We start from the raw sequence: 12555 nt of genomic DNA on the forward strand, positions 1-12555 counted from the left end.
GCTCCATATGCACTCCATTCTCCTGCAGGAGCTCTGAGTCTAAGCCTTTTGTACTGCAAGTGTACAGTCTCCAGTAATGTAAAGCACTTTACAAATTAAGGAGTTGTGTAGACAGTTATGCCCCGTACACACGGTCGGACTTTGTTCGGACATTCCGACAACAAAATCCTAGGATATTTTCCGACGGATGTTGGCTCAAACTTGTCTTGCATACACACGGTCACACAAAGTTGTCGGAAAATCCGATCGTTCTGAACGCGGTGACGTAAAACACGTACGTCGGGACTATAAACGGGGCAGTGGCCAATAGCTTTTATCCCTTTATTTATTCTGAGCATGCCTGGCACTTTGTCCGTCGGATTTGTGTACACACGATCGGAATTTCCGACAACGGATTTTGTTGTCGGAAAATTTGATCTCCTGCTCTCCAACTTTGTGTGTCGGAAAATCCGATGGAAAATGTCCGATGGAGCCCACACACGGTCGGAATTTCCGACAACACGCTCCGATCGGACATTTTCCATCGGAAAATCCGACCGTGTGTACGGAGCATTAGAGTTCTCCTCCTAGTAATGGAGTAGTGATGCGGAGTGCCCCTTTATAAGGTGAGAGTAGCTGAGGATTTTGGTCTTCTAGGTCAGCAGGTTGCTAAGGAGAGGTATCATGGAGGGTTTTGCGTGTGTTCTACCCCTCCAAGGGAGGGGCAGAGGGTATGCTGCAGGAGAATACCTGTGTGAAGCCCTAGAGACACAGGAATATTTTGGAATGCAAACACCACAATGTTACTGTCATACACACACTAAAGTATGCTAATACAGAAAAGTTGAGTCATGATTTTGAATATTTGTCACCAGAAATAATCACTAAATTGCTCCTTTATGAAGCAGTGGAAAATATCCACTGCTCAGTTCTTCGGCATTCACAGTGGAGATTGCTCTTCTCTGGATGCCCATTTATGAATCCGTGTAAATCCCTTCTTCTTTTTTAAAGTGAAGCAATCTACAAACGCTTCAAATAGTGGAGAACGCCCCCTGAAACTGTAATCCCGTGAGATGTAGCGAGATTACACAACCAGAAATTCACTGAAACACCGAGGTGTTTGTTTATTAACCGCTTGCTGACCAGGGCACGGCGATGTACGTCGGCACAATGGCACGGCTGCGCAAATGGGCGTACCTGTACGCCCCCTTTAAGACGTGGCATTCGTGAGCAAGCCCACAGGTCCAGCGGGCCCGCCATCATGACACAGTGTGGCAGAACGGGGAGATGCCTATGTAAACAAGGCATTTCCCTGTTCTGCCTAGCAACATGACAGGGATCTACTGCTCCCTGCCATCGGGAGCAGTGATCTCTGTTATGTTATAGTGAGCCCATCCCCCCACAGTTAAAATCACTCTGCAGGACACACTTAACCCCTTGATCGGCCCTAGTGTTTAACCCCTTCCCTGCCAGTGTCATTTGCACAGTAATCAGTGCATTTTTTTAGCACTGATCGCTGTATAAATGTCACTGGTCCCAAAATAGTGTCAAAAGTGTCCGATGTGTCCGCCACAATGTTGCAGTCACAATAAAAATCACAGATTGCCGCCATTACTAATAAAAACAATTTTATAATAAAAAACTGCCATAAATCTATCCCCTATTTTGTAGACGCTATAAATTTTATAAATAAAAACCAATCAATATACACTTATTGTGATTTTTTTTTTTACCAAAAATATGTAGAAGAATACATATCTGCCTAAACTGAGAAAGAAGTTTGTTTTTTTATATATTTTTGGGGGATATTTATTATAGCAAAAAGTATAAAAATATTGCTTTTTTTTTCAAAATTGTCGCTCTTTTTTTGTTTATAGTGCAAAAAAAAATTAAAAAACACAGCTCTATTTGTGGGGAAAAATAGGACATCAATTATGTTTGGGTACAACGTCACACGACCGCGCAGTTGTCAGTTAAAGCGACACAGTGCCATATCGCAAAAAGTGCTCTGGTCAGGAAGGGGGTAAATTCTTCCGGGGCTGAAGTGGTTAAGCAGTGATAAATCATCACTGCTCAGTACACGGACATTCTCAGAGGAGACCACCCACCTCATTAATAAAATAATTAGTCCCCCTACACTATATAATATACACACACACACACACATATTATATATATATGTACAGTATCTCACAAGAGTACACCCCTCACATTTTTGTAAATATTTTATTATATCTTTTCATGTGACAACACTGAAGAAATGACACTTTGCTACAATGTAAAATAGTGAGTGTACAGATTGTATAAGTGTAAATTTGCTGTCCCCTCAAAATAACTCAACACACAGCCATTAATGGTATTTTTGAAACAAAAGAGTAGAGGGACTTTAAATATGCCAAATGAGAACAGAACCAAAAAAAAATCTATATACATTTTTTTACACATAAAACATTGTCATAGACACAATATTAAAAACATAGATATGCATAAAGAAACTTTGCAATAAATACAAAATTATGTAAATCTGATGGATACATGTACTTGTAACTGGTCTACGCGTTACGCGGGATCCCCCGCTTCTTCAGGACCTTACATATAAGCGTGTTATATACAGAGTCCATAGGATATAGTCCGAACCTATAAAGGTAGAAGTAAACATAAATATCCAAGAGGGGCAAATAAGTATCCGGTGTATAGCAATATACTCCGAACAATGTGAATCCCAGTATCTATTTAAGACAGAGGGGATAAATCCAAAATACCAAGAAAACCCAGGCATCGCTGTGACGATTACATAGGCTGGTATTGTGGTAAGTACATATCCACCTCTACTAAAGTGTACCAAAGCTTACCACAATTTGATGCAGTGTGCAGCGCATGGTCTGAGCACTGACAGGCTGACCCCCCACCCCTTCAACCTCTGCAGCAATGCCGGCAGCACTCATATGTCTATTTCCCAAATACAACCTCTGGATATGGCGTTGAGCACGTGCACTCAACTTCTTTGGTCAACCATGGCGTTCTTTGCCATGAGGTGCCATGTTGAACTTCCAGTGACCAGTATGAGAGAGTGAGAGCGATAACACCAAGTTTAAACACACCTGCTCCCCATTCACACCTGAGACCTTGTAACACTAACGAGTCACATAACACCAGGGAGGGAAAATGGCTAATTGGGCCCAATTTGGACATTTTCACTTAGGGGTGTACTCACTTTTGTTGCCAGCGGTTTAGACATTAATGGCTGTGTGTTGAGTTATTTTGAGGGAACAGCAAATTTACACTGTTATACAAGCTGTACACTCACTACTTTACATTGTAGCGAAGTGTAATTTCTTCAGTGTTGTCACATGAAAAGATATAATAAAATATTTACAAAAATGTGAGGGGTGTATTCACTTTTGTGAGATACTGATTATATATATACACACACACAGACATGCCTTCTATCTTGGAAGTCTGATTGAGGAAGGAGGCAGTCAAAATGTTCCTCCCCGGAATTCTCTCTTCTCCACCGATTTACCACCTCTGAGCTGGTGAATCGGAGAGTGTGACACAGATCGCCAGTGAAGTGCTGAAATTGCAGCTTCATAAACTGGCCGTTTTTGTGTCAGTCAGTGACAGCTTCTCTGCGTGCGGAGATGATCAGTGGAGAACATGTTCCCCGAACATTTCGGTTTCCTAAACCGTTAAATTTATCAGTTACTTATATAGCGCTGTCATTTTACGCAGCGCTTTACATATACATTGTACATTCACATCAGTCCCTACCCTCAAGGAGCTTACAATCTAAGGTCCTTAACTCACATTCATACATATTAGGGACAATTTTTAGACAGGATCCAATTAACCTACCAGCATGTCTTTGGAGTGTGGGAGGAAACCAGAGTACCCAGGGGAAACCCACGCAGGCACAGGGAGAACATGCAAACTCCAGGCAGGTAGTGTCGTGATTGGGATTGGAACCAGTGACTCTTCTTACTGCTAGGCGAAAGTGCTATCCATTACACCACTGTGCCGCCCTACAATGAACTAAGATCAGCGGCGATCCTCGGGATCACCACTGTTCACAGTTTCATAGACACCTAAGTGCAGAGTTTGTCAAAGGTGACTGTAATAACTGAATAAACTGTTTACTCTAAAGGTCCCTGAAAAAGACATGCAACCACAATCTGAGGTCGGAAGAAAAGAGTTTTCACCTTGTATTGTGTGTTTACTGTTAGAGCGATGAAAATATGCATCTCCCTTCCCAAAGGAACAATACTAGCTGGGAGTTTTGATAAATTAAAAAAAAAAAAACTAAAGTTTTTAGATGTTTTCGTCAGGAAGTAGGAGATTGTTTAGGGCTATAGATTTAATTTCTTAGAGTCTTAAAATCATGTACAAATATATGTTGGACTGGATGAACCTCTGCCTTTTTTTACCCTTTACTTCTATGTAAAAAGAAAAAAAAAAACAAGCTGTAACTTTTACTGGCTATTTATAGCTTTGAGATGGGCTTTTGCCATAAATTAATATACAATATACCTTCTATGATCTTCATATGCCACTGGAAAGTTTTTTTTGGAGGAAATACCAGTGGGCTTCCGGTACCAATAAGTCAGTACTGTCTGCCAGATTTATACCTGCCATAGAAAATGACAGCTGGAATCTGACTCTCAAATCTGATTGGTGGTCGTGAGGACATATTGACATTTCTTAGCAGTAACATTTGGTCACATGAGTACCATGGTGGCTGATTTATTGAAATTGAAGCAAAGTGGTTTTATTAATGACACCAGAAGTCTCAGAAAACAAAGCCATGCTCTTGAGCGTCTGTGGCATAAGACTTCCAGGAAGACTTCACACAATATAAATCTGCTATCCTAAAATACTACTCCTGCCTTCACACTGCCACCTACTTTGTCACACTCATTAACACCTTCTCATCCAGTCCACGTCAACTGCTTCTCTACCTTCAACACTCTACTCTGTCCTCCACTGCCTCCACCCACCAACTCACTCACTGCCCAGGAGATGGCCAATCACTTCAAAACTAAGACTGATACAATTCATGAGGAGATCTCCAATGCGCAAAAACCTCCCCCATGAAACACCCCATGTGCACAGATACAATCATTACTTCCCTCATTCAACCCTGCTACTATTAATGAGGTTGCTAAATTTTTTTCTAACACTCATCTAAACACCTGCCCCCTGGATCCTGCTCCCTTGCAAATTCTACGCTCACCCTCTGACTCAATTCTACACTCTCTAACTCACATTTTCAACCTCTCCCTCTCTTGTGGCATCTTCCCAAACTCTCTAAAACATGCGTTAGTCACCCCCATACTTAAAAAGCCCTCAACGGATCCCACCAATCTTAACAACCTACGTTCCATCTCCTTAATCGTGAGTAAAAACCAAGCGCTGAGATGGATATAAATAAATCTGAATAAATGCAAATAAATATAGGTGAATAAAAATAAAATGGGTACCATGAATTGATCAATAAAATTAAGCTGCTATTAATGCAAGGTGATCAGAATCCAATAAAGTATAAAACATAAAATATAAAAAATTGATGCGCTCTAAAAATTGATCAACCAATGTGCAAAAACTGTATCAAATCGCAAATGAAAAAAATATTAAAAAAATGCTCAAATGAATAAATAATCAGATACGCATATAGATGAATAAATACCTATTAAACACTTGACGACCGCCGCACGACGATGTACGTCGGCAGAGCGGCACGGGCAGGCAAAAGGACTTACAGGTACGTCCTTGCCTGCCCGCGAGGTGGGGGGTCCGATTGGTCCCCCCCCCGGTGCCTGCGGCGGTTGGCAAATCCTCCCCGGCAATCAGTGGTGAGGGGGAAGCCATCCATTCGTGGCCCCCCCCTCGCGATCGCTCCTGGCCAATGGGATCATTTCCCTGCCTCTGTATTGTACACAGAGGCAGAGGAAATTATGTCATCTCTCCTCGGCTCGGCATTTTCCGTTCCGGCGCCGAGGAGAGAAGACTGGAATGTGAGTTACACAAACACACACATACAGTAGAACACACCAGGCATACATTACACCCCCGACCCCCCCCCCCCGATTACCCACCGATCCCCCCCGATCACCCCTCCCCCCCGTCACACTGACACCAAGCAGTTTTTTTTTTTCTGATTACTGCACGGTGTCAGTTTGTGACAGTTAGTGTGGTGGGACAGTTACTGTTAGCCCCCTTTAGGTCTAGGATACCCCCCTAACCCCCCCAATAAAGTTTTAACCCCTTGATCACCCCCCATCGCCAGTGTCGCTAATCGATCATTTTTCTGATTGCTGTATTAGTGTCACTGGTGACGCTAGTTAAGGAGGTAAATATTTAGGTTTGCCGTCAGCGTTTTATAGTGACAGCGACCCCCATATACTTCCTAATAAATGTTTTAACCCCTTGATTGCCCCCTAGTTAACCCTTTCACCACTGATCACCATATAACTGTTACGGGTGACGCTAGTTAGTTTGTTTATTTTTTATAGTGTCAGGGCACCCGCCATTTATTACCGAATAAAGGTTTAGCCCCCTGATCGCCCGGCGGTGATATGCGTCGCCCAGGCAGCGTCAGATTAGCACCAGTACCGCTAACACCCACGCACGCAGCATACGCCTCCCTTAGTGGTATAGTATATACTAGCGTCCCCAGCAGTTTAGGGTTCCCAAAAACGCAGTGTTAGCGGGATCAGCCCAGATACCTGCTAGCACCTGCATTTTGCCCCTCCGCCCGGCCCAGCCCACCCAAGTGCAGTATCGATCGATCACTGTCACTTACAAAACACTAAACGCATAACTGCAGCGTTCGCAGAGTCAGGCCTGATCCCTGCGATCGCTAACAGTTTTTTTGGTAGCGTTTTGGTGAACTGACAAGCACCAGCCCCAGGCAGCATCAGGTTAGTGCCAGTAGCGCTAACACCCACGCACGCACCGTACACCTCCCTTAGTGGTGTAGTATCTGAACAGATCAATATCTGATCCGATCAGATCTATACTAGCGTCCCCAGCAGTTTAGGGTTCCCAGAAAGGCAGTGTTAGCGGGATCAGCCCAGATACCTGCTAGCACCTGCGTTTTGCCCCTCCACCCGGTCCAGCCCAGCCCACCCAAGTGCAGTATCGATCGATCACTGACACTTACAAAACTCTAAACGCATAACTGCAGCGTTCGCAGAGTCAGGCCTGATCCCTGCGATCGCTAACAGTTTTTTGGTAGCGTTTTGGTGAACTGGCAAGCACCAGCGGCCTAGTACACCCCGGTCGTAGTCAAACCAGCACTTGGTGACGTGGCGAGTCCCATAAGTGCAGTTCAAGCTGGTGAGGTGGCAAGCACAAGTAGTGTCCCGCTGCCACAAAGAAGAAGACAAACAGGCCCGTCGTCCCCATAATGCCCTTCCTGCTGCATTCGCCAATCCTAATTGGGAACCCACCACTTCTGCAGCGCCCGTACTTCCCCCATTCACATCCCCAACCAAATGCAGTTGGCTGCATGAGAGGCATTTTCTTTATGTCCTCCCGAGTACCCCTACCCAACGAACCCCCCAAAAAAGATGTTGTGTCTGCAGGAAGCGCGGATATAGGCGTGACACCCACTATTATTGTCCCTCCTGTCCTGACAATCCTGGTCTTTGCATTGGTGAATGTTTTGAACGCTACCATTCACTAGTTGAGTATTAGCGTAGGGTACAGCATTGCACAGACTAGGCACACTTTCACAGGGTCTCCCAAGATGCCATCGCATTTTGAGAGACCCAAACCTGGAACCGGTTACAGTTCTAAAAGTTAGTTACAAAAAAAAGTGTAAAAAAAAAAAAATATAAAAAAAAAAAAATAGTTGTTGTTTTATTGTTCTCTCTCTCTCTCTATTCTCTCTCTGTTGTTCTGCTCTTTTTTACTGTATTCTATTCTGCAATGTTTTATTGTTTTAATTTGTTTTATCATGTTTGCTTTTCAGGTATGCAATTTTTTATACTTTACCGTATGGCCTAAGAAACCGGAAGCTACGAGCATTTCATGACTTAGATTTCGCCGGATGTAAACAGCGCCATTGGGAAATTGGGAAAGCATTTTATCACACCGATCTTGGCGTGGTCAGATGCTTTGAGGGCAGAGGAGAGATCTAAGGTCTAATAGACCCCAATTTTTTCAAAAAAAAGAGTACCTGTCACTACCTATTGCTATCATAGGGGATATTTACATTCCCTGAGATAACAATAAAAATGATTAAAAAAAAAAATGAAAGGAACAGTTTAAAAATAAGATAAAAAAGCAAAAAAATAATAAAGAAAAAAAAAAAAAAAAAAAAAAAGCACCCCTGTCCCCCCCTGCTCTCGCACTAAGGCGAACGCAAGCGTTGGTTTGGCGTCAAATGTAAACAGCAATTGCACCATGCATGTGAGGTATCACCACGAAGGTCAGATCGAGGGCAGTAATTTCAGCAGTAGACCTCCTCTGTAAATCTAAAGTGGTAACCTGTAAAGGCTTTTAAAGGCTTTTAAAAATGTATTTACTTTGTTTCCACTGCACGTTTGTGCGCAGTTTTAAAGCATGTCATGTTTGGTATCCATGTACTCGGCCTAAGATCATCTTTTTTATTTCATCAAACATTTGGGCAATATAGTGTGTTTTAGTGCATTAAAATTTAAAAAAGTGTGTTTTTTCCCCCAAAAAATGCGTTTGAAAAATCGCTGCGCAAATACTGTGTGAAAAAAAAAAATGAAACACCCACCATTTTAATCTGTAGGGCATTTGCTTTAAAAAATATATAATGTTTGGGGGTTCAAAGTAATTTTCTTGCAAAAAAAAATAATTTTTTCATGTAAACAAAAAGTGTCAGAAAGGGCTTTGTCTTCAAGTGGTTAGAAGAGTTGGTGATGTGTGACATAAGCTTCTAAATGTATGTATGCATAAAATGCCAGGACAGTTCAAAACCCCCCCAAATGACCCCATTTTGGAAAGTAGACACCCCAAGCTATTTGCTGAGAGGCATGTCGAGTCCATGGAATATTTTATATTGTGACACAAGTTGCGGGAAAGAGACAATTTTTTTTTTGCACAAAGTTGTCACTAAATGATATATTGCTCAAACATGCCATGGGAATATGTGAAATTACACCCCAAAATACATTCTGTTGCTTCTCCTGAGTACGGGGATACCACATGTGTGAGACTTTTTGGGAGCCTAGCCACGTACGGGACCCCGAAAACCAAGCATCGCCTTCAGGCTTTCTAAGGGCGTAAATTTGATTTCACTCTTCACTGCCTATCACAGTTTCGAAGGCAATGGAATGCCCAGGTGGCACAACCCCCCCCCCCCCAAATGACCCTATTTTGAAAAGTAGACACCCCAAGCTATTTGCTGAGAGGTATAGTGAGTATTTTGCAAACCTCACTTTTTGTCACAAAGTTTTGAAAATTGAAAAAAAAAATGTTTTTTCTTGTCTTTCTTCATTTTCAAAAACAAATGAGAGCTGCAAAATACTCACCATGCCTCTCAGCAAATAGCTTGGGTGTCTACTTTCCAAAATGGGGTCATTTGTGGGGGGTTTGTGCCACCTGGGCATTCCATGGCCTCCGAAACTGTGATAGGCAGTGAAGAGTGAAATCAAAAATTTACACCCTTAGAAATCCTGAAGGCAGAGATTGGTTTTCGGGGCCCCGTACACGGCTAGGCTCCCAAAAAGTCCCACACATATGGTATCCCCATACTCAGGAGAAGCAGCTAAATGTATTTTGGGGTGCAATTCCACATATGCCCATGGCCTGTGTGAGCAATATACCATTTAGTGACAACTTTGTGCAAAAAAAAAAAAAAAAATTGTCACTTTCCCGCAACTTGTATCAAAATATAAAATATTCCATGGACTCAACATGCCTCTCAGCAAATAGCTTGGGGTGTCTACTTTCTAAAATGGGGTCATTTGGGGGAGAGGGGTTCTGCCATCTGGGCATTTTATGGCCTTCAAAACTGTGATAGGTAGTGAGGAGTGAAATCAAAAATTTACGCCCTTAGAAATCCTGAAGGCGGTGATTGGTTTTCGGGGCCCCGTACGCAGCTAGGCTCCCAAAAAGTCCCACACATGTGGTATCCCCGTACTCAGGAGAAGCAGCTGAATGTATTTTGGGGTGCAATTAACATGCCTCTCAGCAATTTCCTTGGGGTGTCTACTTTCCAAAATGGGGTCATTTGGGGGGGTTTTGTACTGCCCTGCCATTTTAGCACCTCAAGAATTGACATTGGCAGTTATAAACTAAAAGTTGTGTAAATTCCAGAAAATGTACCCTAGCTTGTAGACGCTATAACTTTTGCGCAAACCAATAAATATACACTTGACATTTTTTTTACCAAAGACATGTGGCGTAATACATTTTGGCCTAAATGTATGACTAAAATTGAGTTTATTGCAGCTCCCACGGACATCCCTCTACAATGGGTCGAGAATTTTAAATACTTAGGGGTGGTGGTCTCCAGGCAGGCTTCTGAGTTCTTACCCCTCAACTTGTCCCCGGTGGTTCAGGAGACTCGGCAACGGCTGAAGGCGTGGGAATCGTTGCCTCTTTCACTGTTGGGACGCATTAATTTGTTTAAAATGAAAATACTCCCCAAATTTACATACTTATTCCGCCACTCTCCACAGTGGATTCCTAAATCCTTTTTCAAACAACTACATCGCCTCCTCGCCTCTTTCCTATGGGGGTCCCAATCCCCCAGATACAGCTGGTCAACGTTGATACGCCCGACCTCCCAAGGTGGCTTGGCGTGTCCGGATCTATACAAGTACTATCTGGCAGCCCAGCTAGTAACAGCTGCTTGGTGGCTCAATCCGGACACCTCCAACCCAGCTACCATGGTCGAGACGGCAGTGTTGGGATCCCTAGAGGCGCTCAAATTTTTGCTTTTTCGAGGCCCTCGAGCCCCTTATCCACTGACACCCTCCATGCGCACTACACTGCGTGCATGGGGGGCAGGTCTCAAATTAGAAAAATACCCTCAACAGGCAATCTCACCCAATGCTCCCCTTTGGATAAACCCAACCCTGGAGCACATCTATAAACTACCTGAGCCTCATGCCTGGACCAAATTTAACATTAAAACGGTGGCACAGATTATCTTCAATCAATCCCTAGTCCCCCTCTCCAAACTAAACTCCGATTTTAATATACCCCAGTCCTATTTTTTCCGATTCCTTCAACTCTCCCATGCCTTCAGTCACCAATTCTCCAACTCCCCTCCTCAACTAGTCCAATCTTCACTGGAGGACCTTCTTAGATCAGATTGTGCGAAAAAACCCACTTCTCAATTATATTCACACCTGACTGTCACCTCCCTCCCGACTATGGAAAAGCTAAGATCTAAATGGTCCCATGACATCCCCAATTTTGACAACGATGACTGGGATGACATATGGGATTTCCCATTTAGCTCCCTGGTCTCTCTGAGAGATCGCCTGATCCAATTCAAGATAGTCCATCGGGCATATTTTACCCCTCACAGACTACACAAAATGAACCCCGACTCCCCTCCCGGGTGTTGGAGATGTGGTGGGACTCCTGGGGACTTCACCCACATCTTCTGGACCTGTCCGGCAATTGTCGGATACTGGAGGGAGATATTGGACTTTATCACACAAATCACCTCTGTGCCACTACAACCATCAATGTCAATCTGCATACTAGGCCTGGTAGAACAACTAATTCCTACGGTGGCGGGACGCACACTGGGGGGATTGCTCCTGTTCTATGCCCGTAAAGCTATAGCCCTTAGTTGGCGCAAACCAACCCCCCCTCCTCTCTCCCTGTGGAAACAATTAATTAACAATAGCTTACCTCTGTATAAAGACACATATGACAACAGAGGCTGCCCCAACAAATATAGCAAAGTCTGGTCTAAGTGGCTGGCAGATCCCTCCACCGCTTCAGAGGCCTCTCAGTAGACCCCAATCACAAAGTAGCTCCCAAGCGGGTGCCAGGTGTACACAATAATCTGCAATATGCTATTTTACCATGTACAACTGCACATAGCACCACCATGACCCAGTAAACTGTACTGCTATGACTGATGTCATAATATATTCTTGAAATTATGAATAAGGTGACAGCGTGATTCTTGCAAGGATCACATAGACATCATATTAGACCAATGTATGTTTAACTGTTTGTTCTCTTTATCTGTTTTTGTTTCTCTTTTTAAAAACCAATAAAAAGATTTTGGAAAAAAAAAAATTGAGTTTATTGGATTTTTTTATAACAAAAAGTAGAAAATATCATTTTTTTTTCAAAATTTTCGGTCTTTTTCCGTTTATAGAGCAAAAAATAAAAACGGCAGAGGTGATCAAATACATCAAAAGAAGGCTCTATTTGTGGGAAGAAAAGGACGCAAATTTCGTTTGGGTACAGCATTGCATGACCGCGCAATTAGCAGTTAAAGCGACACAGTGCCAAATTGGAAAAAGTCCTTTGGTCCTTAGGCAGCATAATGGTCCGGGGCTGAAGTGGTTAAATGGAGGTAAATAAAATCCTGGTGCTAATACATATACACATACCCCCCCAAAAAATGAT

The 12555-nt window shown here is 43.1% G+C and overlaps 1 protein-coding gene across 1 annotated transcript in view; it reads right to left on the bottom strand.

Moving 5' to 3' along the window:
- Nucleotides 1–12555, bottom strand: part of SKAP2 (src kinase associated phosphoprotein 2) — a 433070-nt gene that overhangs the window by 347267 nt on the left and 73248 nt on the right. The gene's annotated exons all lie outside the window — the stretch shown is intronic.

The sequence above is a fragment of the Aquarana catesbeiana genome, linkage group LG05 (genome assembly GCF_042186555.1).
Source record: "Aquarana catesbeiana isolate 2022-GZ linkage group LG05, ASM4218655v1, whole genome shotgun sequence".
Lineage (NCBI taxonomy): Eukaryota > Metazoa > Chordata > Amphibia > Anura > Ranidae > Aquarana > Aquarana catesbeiana.